We start from the raw sequence: 11,171 nt of genomic DNA on the forward strand, positions 1-11,171 counted from the left end.
CTGAATTTGCAGAGATAGCGATTACAAAGAAAATAACTAGCTTTTCCTTTCAAAATGAACACATTAGATTGGACACTCAGAAAAACATAAATATTACAGGACCCATAAAACTTCTTTCAGACTCACTCTTTACATGGAAACTCCTTTATAAATCTTGTGAAAGCAAGAACAAAAACTACATAACTGCTAGTGAACACCAGCAATAAAACGATTTATACCAATAAATTAAGCAATAGGTACAATTTTATTTTTATTATCATAGGATAATAAGACATTATAGTTTTATTTGCATAAGTTCTTTATTTTAGAGATGAATACTTTCCTTTGAAAAAAGGCACTCCACATTTTTTTACTTGCATACCACACTGACAAGGCTCCAAGTGAACACCACTAAGCAAAATTTAAGGGAAACACCAAATAGCCAGGTAACTTGAGGATTGCCCACACCTCAGAGATTCCAACATCAATCAGCTGCAAGCCAGTTCACTAGCTGGAGAGGTAGGAGATATTTTCTGTGTTGCACAAGTCCCTGTTTTCTAGTGAGTGTAGTGCTTCATAAAAGCTAATTTTTGGTGCTGGTGCAGTTTTTTGTTTGGTTGCGTTTGGTTGTTCTGGTGTTTTTTCAGGAAAGCTCTCTGAAAAAATATAAGTTATTCTGGAGTAACTCCTCAGTCAACTTCTTGGGAGTGCCCAGAAATACGGACAGTTTTGACGGCCCGTTTTTCCCTGAAAGGAACGAGACCACAGCAGACTGTTAGTTCCGCTCTACTCGTCCGTCCTCCTTCGGGATCAAGCCGTCCCGTTCTCCATGTGGAAACGCGGCCGACCTCTTCCTGCCTCTCCCACCCTGCTCTCCTCCACGAAGAAAAACCCCGAGTAAACAAACAAGCCACACAGCTCGGAGCTGGGCAGGCACAACCGAAGAGGACTGGCACGGAAGCGGGCTGTCCCCGCCAGGTCCATGCCCCTCGCCGTCACGCCGCTGGTGACGGGCCGCTCTCCGCACCGCCCCCGGGCGCTGAGGGCCGGCCGAGCAGCGGCAGCCCCCGCTCCATGCTCCCGCCCGCGATCCTGTTCGGCTTTTGCCTCGGATTCCGGCAGCTCCTGCCGGCGGAGCGCGGCGCGTAAACACGCGCGGCGGGGCCGCCCGGCTGCGCGGGAGGGGCGCGGGCAGCGCGGCGGCGGCGCCGGGACGGCCCTGCCCGGCCGGCCCGCGGAAGGGGCGGCCCGAGGGCTGGGCCCCGGCGGGGAAGGGGGCCGTGTCCCGGCAGCGGGGGCTGCTGCGTGTGTCTTACGCCGGGCTGGAGGCGGGCGCTGGTGCCGGCTCCGAGCAGCTCCCGCCGGCCGCCGCCTCCGCTCTGGCCTTCTCCGTGGCCCCGTGCGGTTCTGGCTCTGCAATAATTGGTGCCGCAGCGGGTTATAAATAAACACCGTAAAGCCCCCGCTGCTTACACGTCGGAGTGTTGTGTAAGGCTTTCGGCTTCCTTAAAAAATATCCAAATAAAGCCATTGTAATGTTCCTCTCTGAGGGGGGAAAAAGTTCAGAAACTTTTATACAAGAGCTCCGAAATCGGCAAATGTGTAAAATGACCCGAACTTGGATCTGTAACACCTCATGATTGATAACCGCGGACCCTCTGCCGTGAACGCGCTTGGGACAATCTGAGCTCGAGCAGTTTCAGCGTTACAGCACAATACGGGTGTGAGCGTGTGCTGCTAAACGCGCACTGGGATTCGGTGCAACACACTCATGTGAAATGCAGTCCAGCTCGCAGCAAATGGCTGTGGCGAGTTCCATTCAACTGCAGCAACCCCCCTGGGAAACAGGAAAAGGCCTTAAGTTCCATCTACCAAATCTCACTCATTCTTCTTCCGGGGGTTCAGAGCTTTGGTTTTGTTTTCAAAGGGAATATGTTGTAAAACCAAAACTGAATTTTAAAGTGCTGGGGTTTTAAGGTTTTGTTGTTTGTTGGTTTGGGGTTTTTGGGGTTTTGGTTTGTTTTTGGTTTGGTTTGGTTTTTTTATTTTTTTTTAATGTTTTTAAATTATCTTTTCAACTGTAATATTTTGGCTTGAATTTCTAAGTCTTTTGAATTCATTTTTTGGTCTTTAAATGGTTGGGCTTTGTTTAAAAACACTTCAGTTCTTCTGTTCTGCTGGCTTCCTTTGGTAGACGTGTGTTGTATTTTAATCTATGATTTATGTAAGCAAAAAGAAGGCCTTGCGGGTACTATCATGTTACTAGATACAAAGGGTTCAAGTGTTTATGGAACAAACTTATTTGTGTATAATTTTTTTTTTCCATTTAGATGAACTGTCAAGTCAGGGAGGAGTGGAGCAGCAGGAAGGAGCAGAGCAGAGGGAGAAGCCAGCACGAGTTTTCCTGGAGGCTTTTTGTCTTATTGGTATTGAAGGTATATTGGCCAAAAGGTGCTAACACGATGCACAAGTTTGGTGTAGATGACAAGAAAAAGAGTTTCATTTGAGCTAGAGCTAATGAAGCATCTACTGCCTTGTCTGAGTTAGTAATTTGGAACATGCTACTTGGATAAACACAAAAGCGGAAAACAAAGGCAGAGTGAAGCAGCTCAGGGAAGCACAACAAAGAAAAGAAGGAACAGGAATGGATGGTTCTAGTCACAGAGGAAGGACAGTAGAAGAAGAGTGGAAGGGCAGGGGAATCAAGTAGTAGGAATGGGAGGCTAGACCCAAGGCAGTGGATAATAGCAGAGATGTGTATGAAGCCAAGAATTTTGTTTCTAATACTTGTTTCTTCACAATTTCTCCTTGAACACAACTCTTCTTGATGGACAACTTACTGGGACAGAGAATGAGAGGACTAGACACCCTTGTAAAAGAGGCTTGGGATAATTACACATGACACAGGTAAGTGTACTGAAGATACCTGATATAGCTGTTGTTAAAAGTTTGGATCATTTTCCTATTGTGTCTCTATTTCGTGGTCACATTACTCTTTGTGCTGCTCAGTTCAGCAATGTGCAAAACCCAAACTTAGGAGACTTGGGACCTAGAGTACCATTTTGGTCAAGTTCTTATAGAATAGCAGCACTGATTTTAGAGGAGAATTAACCTCTTTTGCCACAGAGCATTAGATGAACAGCCTGATACATGCATTATTATTATTTCGAGTGTTTTAATTTTAATAACTAAAGTGTAGCATAGTTCTTTCAAAAAGATTAGTTAACTGACACCACCCATCTTGCTACTTATCTACAAGTAGATTACAGAGAATGATATTCCTTTGCACATGCATTTTGCAAATGTTCTCCTCGGTTGTACCCCTTATTTTGCAAATTGCAGACATTGAGATGAAGGGTCTATAATTTCCAAGCTTGCCTTTCTCTTGGAACACTGGTGCTGCACTGGCACGCATCCACTTTGCTGTGACTTCATTTGAATACAGCAAATTCTTTATTATGATGAACAATGGGTTGCTCTCTGGTCTGCTTTGAATCTCAGTCTGCTCATGGAGATTAGTGGGTTTTCAGCAATGCCAAGTCACTAAATATCTCTGCTTCACTGATCTCAAAAACATTTGTGACAATGGATTTAATAGTAATTTTCATGCATGTTCCTGCCTTTGAATGGATAATACCTTAGTAGTTGTGCTTCCCATTGCTATTAGATTCTCCATTTAATTCAAAAGGGTTTAAATTCAAAACTTTTCTTTACTCATATGTCATTGCTTTGAGATACATAAACACATTTGTTTGTGGTTTTAATCCTTGAATACAACTCTCCTTCATCTCTTTGCTTTTATTTGCAGTTTGGGGTTTATTGTCATTCATATTACTAAGAAATACCTTGTGGCTAAACAATGTCTTATATTGATGTTTATCATATTGCTTCTGTCAATGCATTGACAAAACCTTGTATAATAAAGCAGGATCCAGAAATTACAAATTAAAAATTTTCTCAAAGACTGTTGGTCAGTCTTTTTCTCTTTCCTGAAAATTTCTTAAGACAAGGAGTATTACTTTATCTTGATATACGAGACAGAAGGTGATAAACCTTTAAAAAAACACTGGGTTAAATTTTCCAGAAGTGGACAGATTCCAAAAGCCTTGTGTTGCTGCCAGATCAAGCAGTAGACTTCTCTTTTAGTTGTTCCAGGAAAACAGCAATTAATCTCCAAAGCTGGGTTTGGTTTCAGAAAATAGATGAGCCCAGTGAATTCCTTATTAAACTAAAGAAATTTACTAAGCTGACTTCCTTAAGAGTAAAAGCAAAAGGGTTCAGAGCTCAGTTCACAGAAAATTCAGATCAACCAACACAGACATAAAATAGATAAGAGAAGTATTAAGAAAGGTTGAAAAAAACCTAAATAGACCTATCTTGGTGGTAGTTTCTCTACAGTGAAGTTGCTCCTTCTTCAGGATTTGGCTGTTGTACTCCCAATCTATGCATGCCAAAGGATATAATTTATTCATAGTATTTCAGAAACTTTTTCTATGTGAATCTTTGAAGATTTGTTCTACTCAGTATCTTTACCTGCATTCCAAAGGCCTGTACTGTCCCCGGAATTACAAATTCACTCTGATGAATCCAGTGGATCAGCCAGGGCCTTTGCTTCTGTACATAACACACTCTGACATCAGCAACACAAAACCAAAGTGGGTGGCATAAAAACCTTTCAAGAGAGCTGTGTCAGTGCTGTGCTACACTTACAGCAATAAGCCACAAAGATTGTGTTTAGGGGCAGCAGCCTGCCTGAGAGAATTGCTGTCACTTCTCTTGCTCCAAGTGCCGATCAGCTTGAGCTGTGAGCCCACGATCACTTCCACCTTCTGTTCATGATGTTGGTCAGGAAAGATACCTGGCCTCAGGCTATTAAACCTAGGGCAAGGTTCCACTGAAGGTGGTGTCTGAACTGCCACCCAGCAGTGTCAGGTCACCCTGCATCATTACTTGACCAGGGATGTAGTAAATCTTGCTTGGTGAGATTTGTGTTGTTATAAAATGTTAAAAAACTGACTCTTGTTTTTGTACTCAAATAGACATTTTGCTGCAGTGTGACCACCTCCAGCTCTTCTTTACCAGACCCAGGGGTTCCACATACCTATTTTCAGCTGTGCTCCACAGGGATCCCATCACCTTTGCAGATTTAGTTAAAACATCTTCCAGCTGTCAGCATTTCCATTCTGGGTAAAAAAAACATGGCCCTCTAATCCTTGAGTTCTAATCATCATCCAGCCACCTTTATTCCAGTGTTCTGACCTGGCCTGAAGATGCCAGCAATGGAAAAAGATATTACTGGTTTTCCCTGTTTCTTCCCTCAAACCATAATTATAAGCCACAAGTTTTGCGCATAGACATGTACCAACAGGTGCTAGGCCTGTTGAAATTTTTCCATTGATCAAACTTGAATTCCATTCACAGTTACAGTCAGGGAAGCAGCTTCCAATGCACGCACAGAACATTTGCTAGATAATGAAGAATTTTAAAACCTGTCCATGAAACTTTGTAATACTAGATGAAGCCAGAAGGATTGTTACTGTATCTGCCCAAAATTCCCACTGCTGAAAAAAACAAGATGATTGAATAAAAGGCAAGATTTTCCAGTTTGCCTGTCAGCAATTATGCGGAACAGGAGATAATGAGGAAAAAACTAATGGCATTAATTTCAGACCAGAGTGAAAAAAAACAACCAACCACTGCATGGTTCATCATAGGGCTAATATTCTGTAATGATTGATGATTCTGTAATCAGAGCCCACATAGAGAGAAACAGGCTGTAAATTAAATGGTGTATTTCACAAATGGTTTGGAATTGTAATGTGATGATCAAAAATTTGCAGAGAAAGACTTTATGGCCCTTTATAACAAGCTGCAATGCTTCTAACAGAAATAATTAGGGTTCTGACAATGTATTTGTTTGAATGAAGAATTGAGTTTGACAATAAAAAATAGCCTGTAATCTGCTTGTCACATGCAGCTTTCTACTGACATGGAGCCTCATGGTCTAGTGCACCAGCATTCACAGCAAATTAGTCTCAGTTTTACTGTATTGCTTAACCACACCAAGTGGTACCTAGAGAAATAAAGTTGGTTTACCAGGTCTCTGCTAATTGAATAATTCTTACAATTGAAAAATAATACAATAATTCAGTGCTCAAAAGTAGACTTAAAATAAGTCTTAAAATATGTCTCACTATGGTTTGAACTTTCTTTTTTAGACTTAGTATTAAGAAAAAAGGAGAAGGAGGAGGAATCTATTTCTCTTTCAGTTTTGAAATCCCCAGTTTGGCAGGCCACTGGCTTCCTCAAGCAATTCTCAGCAATTCCTTCCTGGAAAGCTTTCTCCTCTCCAGAAGCAAAGCACCCCTCTTAGTTTTCCATAGAAGAGGAAAAGAGCATATTGAAAGTAAATTCCGGTGTTCATTTGGAGAGATTAGTAGAATTCTGGTGAGGAAGCTGGACTAACATGAGAAAACATGCAGTGAAAAGTCCATGTCAATTTGAGTTAAACAAAACAACTCTTCTTTTGGTCAAACTCATCTACATCCAGCACATGAGCAGATCAGCAATGCAGCACACACAATGCCTCTGACACCTCTAGGAACCACAGGATGTGTTGCATCCTTTCAGAAAATTTGAGTAATCCATAAAGTTTTGGATGTATCTTGCCTGTGTTCCACGTCGCGTATGGTCATGTTCTATTTCGGAAATCCCACAGGCAGCAGCCCTGATTCTTTCTAATGTTAGGTGTCACAAGTGCAGCTGACCTCTTTCTCAAAGCAGTCTAAGATGCTCTACATCTGCCACTCCTCAGAGGTCCTGAACACAGTTTTTCAGCAGCTCAGCAGAAAACTGGAAAGTGTTATTAACCATGTCTTAAGCAACTGATAAATAGAAAGGGATCTTACATTCTGTGATGGCTTGTGTGGTCATACAGTCTAACAAAATGGCATTTCTGAGTTACTGAACCTTTTTGGGGGCCATTCTAATTGTTTCAGATCCAGAGGAAGGTAATTCCAGCAATGACTTCTTTTGGGCATTCAGAAACCGCTCGCATAGAAGTCTGAGTCTGCTCAGGTTGGGGCAGTCCTTACCTGTGGCATCCATACTAGTGAGAAATTTATAAGCCTTGTTAATACCTTCTTTTTTTCTTTCGGTTTTAATAATGATTTGTAACAAATTTCCTAGCTCTTAAATATGTGACAGAGTTCTTGCCCACTTGTGGTGGCGCATTTGAGTCAGATTTTTCACTGATGCTGGGAAGGTGTGCCTCAGCATGTGGAGGAGATGAGACACCCATTCACAAGAGCTGTGTCTCTTGGCTAACTTTTACACCAGTCTGGTTATGGCAGGAAGTGAAAATGTGTCTGTGCCATAGCTGTCAGCCAGGATTTCAGTGGCTGTCCCCAGGCTTGCAGGAATGAGCATGTGACAGTTGTGAAAAGGGGCACAGCACAGGGTGACACAAGCTCCTCTCATTGACCTCTGATTTTGATCATTAATCTAATAGGGAGAAATTGCAATATAACTGTATGATTCTGAATGCTTTAAGTATTTATATATAACCGAATGCTTTAAGTATTTTTTTCCAATATTTTGTGCAAAGTTTTTCTCTTGAGTCTCCCTTGTGTTATGCATATAAACTTGCATGCACATGCCAAATTGTCTGATGTGTGTGTGTGATGGATTACATGGCTGTCTGGATGCTGTGCTGTAGCCATGTACCAAGCCATCTTTGAGGCAATAAGAGCACTCCCCATTGCTTCACTTTTTGCTTGTTTCTTCACAGTAGCGACATCACAGTAAGACATTGTAGTGTTTAACTCATTCCCACAAAGGTTTATAAGAGTCAAAAACATTGATTTCGGCCTGTGACCATGTGGCTGTCCCAGGTGTGCATCAAGTGCAGGAGATAGACCTTTTGTGTAGAACATAAGATGTAATGGTACAAAGGGCTTCTATCTCCTGTTAGCTCCCAGCTGTGGTCAGCCACATGTGGTTGCCCCAGAAAAACAGTTTCCAGCTATTGCACCAAAAAAGTCTCCTTCCAGTGCTAAAATCAGTGGTCTCAGGCATGTTGGTAGCAACAACAGCTGTTGAATTTTTTCAAGTGAGCTCAGCAGACCCAAAATGAAATCTGGGCAGCCACAAAAGACTGCCCTAAAGACACGGAAATTAGAGAAATATTTTTAGTTCCAAATTTGCACAAGTGAAACAATCCTTTAAAATGTAATCCAAGGAGTTACCTACTGTGCTTTCAACTTGTCATGAGTGTTTAATGCCCTCATGACAGTTTTAGGGCTAGAGACAAATTTGAGGGGTGTTGAGCCAACACTTTTCACACATATTTAGTTTATTTACACTGCAGCTTGTTTTGTACATTGCCTATAAAATTATGCTTCATAGAAGAAAAGCCTGGCAACACTAGCAAAATTGTTGTAAACAACCAGAGTGAACGCTCCAGCCTGTGTACAATAGACATGTTAGAACTCAAAATAGCACCAGAGGAAAAAAAAACAACCTCCTTTAGCAAACAATAGGAACATTGTTTGTTTTTAAGAAACACTGAGCTTTGTTTTCAGTTTCTAGATTAAGCCTAATTGCCAAAAATGCCTTTTGTTACTGCCTAAACCAAAACTCAAGTTGAGAAGCATAGTCAATAATTATTTCAATTAAGAATGTACCATCAAAAACCTAAGGGTGGGAATGCAAGAGTGAACAGTTGTTCAAAATTAAGAGCCTCTTTCTCTCCCTATCCTTTGCCTCCTTTTTCCCCTCAGGTATAGAAATTGCAGCTTTAATGAACAGCAATAGAAACTGAGTTTCTGAGAAAAACTAAGTTCAAAATGGAGAGCTTTTGGCAGCAGTCTCCCTCCCCCTCTCTTTGAGATCCTTAACACATGCCAAATTTTTCCTCTTAATGCTTGCCAGGGCTATTGAATGCTGAAGTCACTGTTTTGAACTTAAAACCTCACGGAACTCTGAGACATCTGTATGGAGGGTGCTTGCTGCCCTGCGTATCTGCCAGATCCCAAGACTGAAATTCAGCTTTGCAGTCTTAGAAATGAAAATTATCCCAACTGCATTCTGTCTCCCATCGTTTCTCTTCCCCTTCTGGCTCTTCCACCCCATCAGGCACAAACAATACGAGTTTCTTGTACCCTGCAGTACCCACCTTCTTCCCATTAGGAACAGAACACTTGGCAATCTTCCTGGATACCCATGCTGGTCCAAAATTGTCTCTGGGACACATGCCTTCTTTTGTGGTCACGGGAGTGAGGGGCACGTCCTTTGCAGAACAAATCTTACTCAGTAAAATGAGCAGGAACAGAAGCTGTTCACTAGTGGCTGTTCCTACAAGTGGATGCATGTTGTATAAACAGTAAGTATGCTAAAGCTGTCCAAGCTCATGGATTCTGGGGGTTGCCTCTCTTCACAGCCTTTTGCTACTGAATCTGTTCATCAGAGACAGAAATGAGTCAGGCAATTAGGCAATTTAATGACAAGGTTTTTATTTCTGCCCTAACAGGGAGTACAATTCATAAATTAAACAGGAGAGGGCCCCAAAACCTGCATGCAAGGAAGAAGAGTATTTGAAGTTCTGGACCCTGTGGAAACCACTGATGGATTCAGAGCCAATCATGCCAAAGGCTTGAAGCTTTCTAGGAAAAAGAGAACATTTTCTGTTTGGTGAGGAAAAGCAAACATGCAAGAGCACTTACTTGAAAGGCCTTTGGTGTCAAATCTGCAAGCTGAGTGTAGTAACATGGAAGATGTTGGCAAAGTCTGTCTGATGAAAATTCCTGTAATTTTTTTCACCTGCCTTAAACTATCTCTGTGTCTGTGAAGAATAAGTAGCAAGAACCCCTTGTGATGTGATAGCATTCTCATTCTTTTGCTTTGATGCAAATCTACTTTACATAGGAACAAATTAATTAGCTTAATCATGAATTAACTACACTTCGAATGGCACCGTGTGGCTGTCAGTGCTGCAATTTCTTCCTGCAGTATGAAAATTGCATGTGCATCACTGGAGACAAATCCCTCCAGATGCAGTTTCTGTTGTTATTTCTGAAATACCAAAAGGAAATCTGGACATCAGTGTTATCCATGAGAGATATCCTGGCCTGACCAGATATTAATCTCAAATGAGCTCAAGCACTCCTCTGAATCAGTTCTGAATGCAGCCTAAAGTTACCCAGCACTTTATATTTTCCACCATACTATAATAGAGATGACACATGCTTTAAAGTGTTGGATTTATGCAGATTTGCCAAGAGGGCAATGGTGCACAAATAGAGCTGTGTTTAACTGAAAGGACATGTGCTCCCCATACGGATGCGGTCATGGTTGCTTAGGCTCTGAATGAGTTCATACTGCACTTCTCCAGAAGAGAACATGTGCTAAGTATTTCTTCGGGCTAATTTTTTCATGCTGCAAATAGTAGTTGTCATTATCTCACCCAACACACAGGTTTCAAGACACAAGCTGTCAGAACATACTGGAATGGTTTGTGTCTGTGAAAGATGACTGCCAGGAAGTACCTGCGTATCCTACATTGCGTGAGCAAACCCTTGATATCATCCCTGTGTTCCTCAGTGACTACCTCAAGCAGTTTGTTCTCAGTACATGGCCTGTTAGAGACTCCTTTGAAGTTATCTAATTCCCTTAGATCTGCAGGGGACCCAAAGACTCAGCTCTTACTTTTTGGTAACCATCTAGGGCTATAATAGCCTCACGAGTATCCTCCATACATGTTGAAGTGTTTTGGGTTTGGTTTTTTTTCAAAGCAAACAGAAAGTTGCTCAGCTTGGGTCCAAAAAGGAATAATTTGTATTTTGAAGGAGTCTTTTTAGATTAACCTGAAATTACTTAATTTATTAAGAATGTGCCTGTACAGCCACCCGAGGCACCAAGATGGTAATTTTGGTTTTAATTTTGTCATATATGTGGCTGAAAAGCACAGAATAACCCCCAGGCCATGTTCTCTTTGTAAAGGGGTTCCTCTTGCTGTAGCACCACATGGTGGTGTTGCCTCCAGCTCACACATTTCCAGTGGGAGAGTTCTCTCTTCCAAACTGTCTTGTTCTGTGAACCACACAACTGACCACAAACAACCTGAATTCTTTCTGTCTTGAATTTCCAGCCAGTTTTCACTATAGGCCATTGCTTGGACAGTTTGAAGGGGAAAG

At 41.8% G+C, this 11,171-nt stretch overlaps 1 long non-coding RNA gene across 1 annotated transcript; it reads left to right on the top strand.

The window, feature by feature from the left end:
• Positions 1-2,311: 2,311 nt before the first annotated feature.
• On the top strand, positions 2,312-9,930 carry LOC121340336. Its single transcript, XR_005953281.1, has 3 exons — positions 2,312-2,414; positions 2,828-2,886; positions 9,509-9,930. It is a non-coding gene; the product is annotated as an uncharacterized LOC121340336 (long non-coding RNA).
• Positions 9,931-11,171: the final 1,241 nt, after the last annotated feature.

This window comes from Onychostruthus taczanowskii, unplaced genomic scaffold, assembly GCF_017590055.1.
Source record: "Onychostruthus taczanowskii isolate IOZ18803 unplaced genomic scaffold, ASM1759005v1 scaffold4, whole genome shotgun sequence".
Taxonomy (NCBI): domain Eukaryota; kingdom Metazoa; phylum Chordata; class Aves; order Passeriformes; family Passeridae; genus Onychostruthus; species Onychostruthus taczanowskii.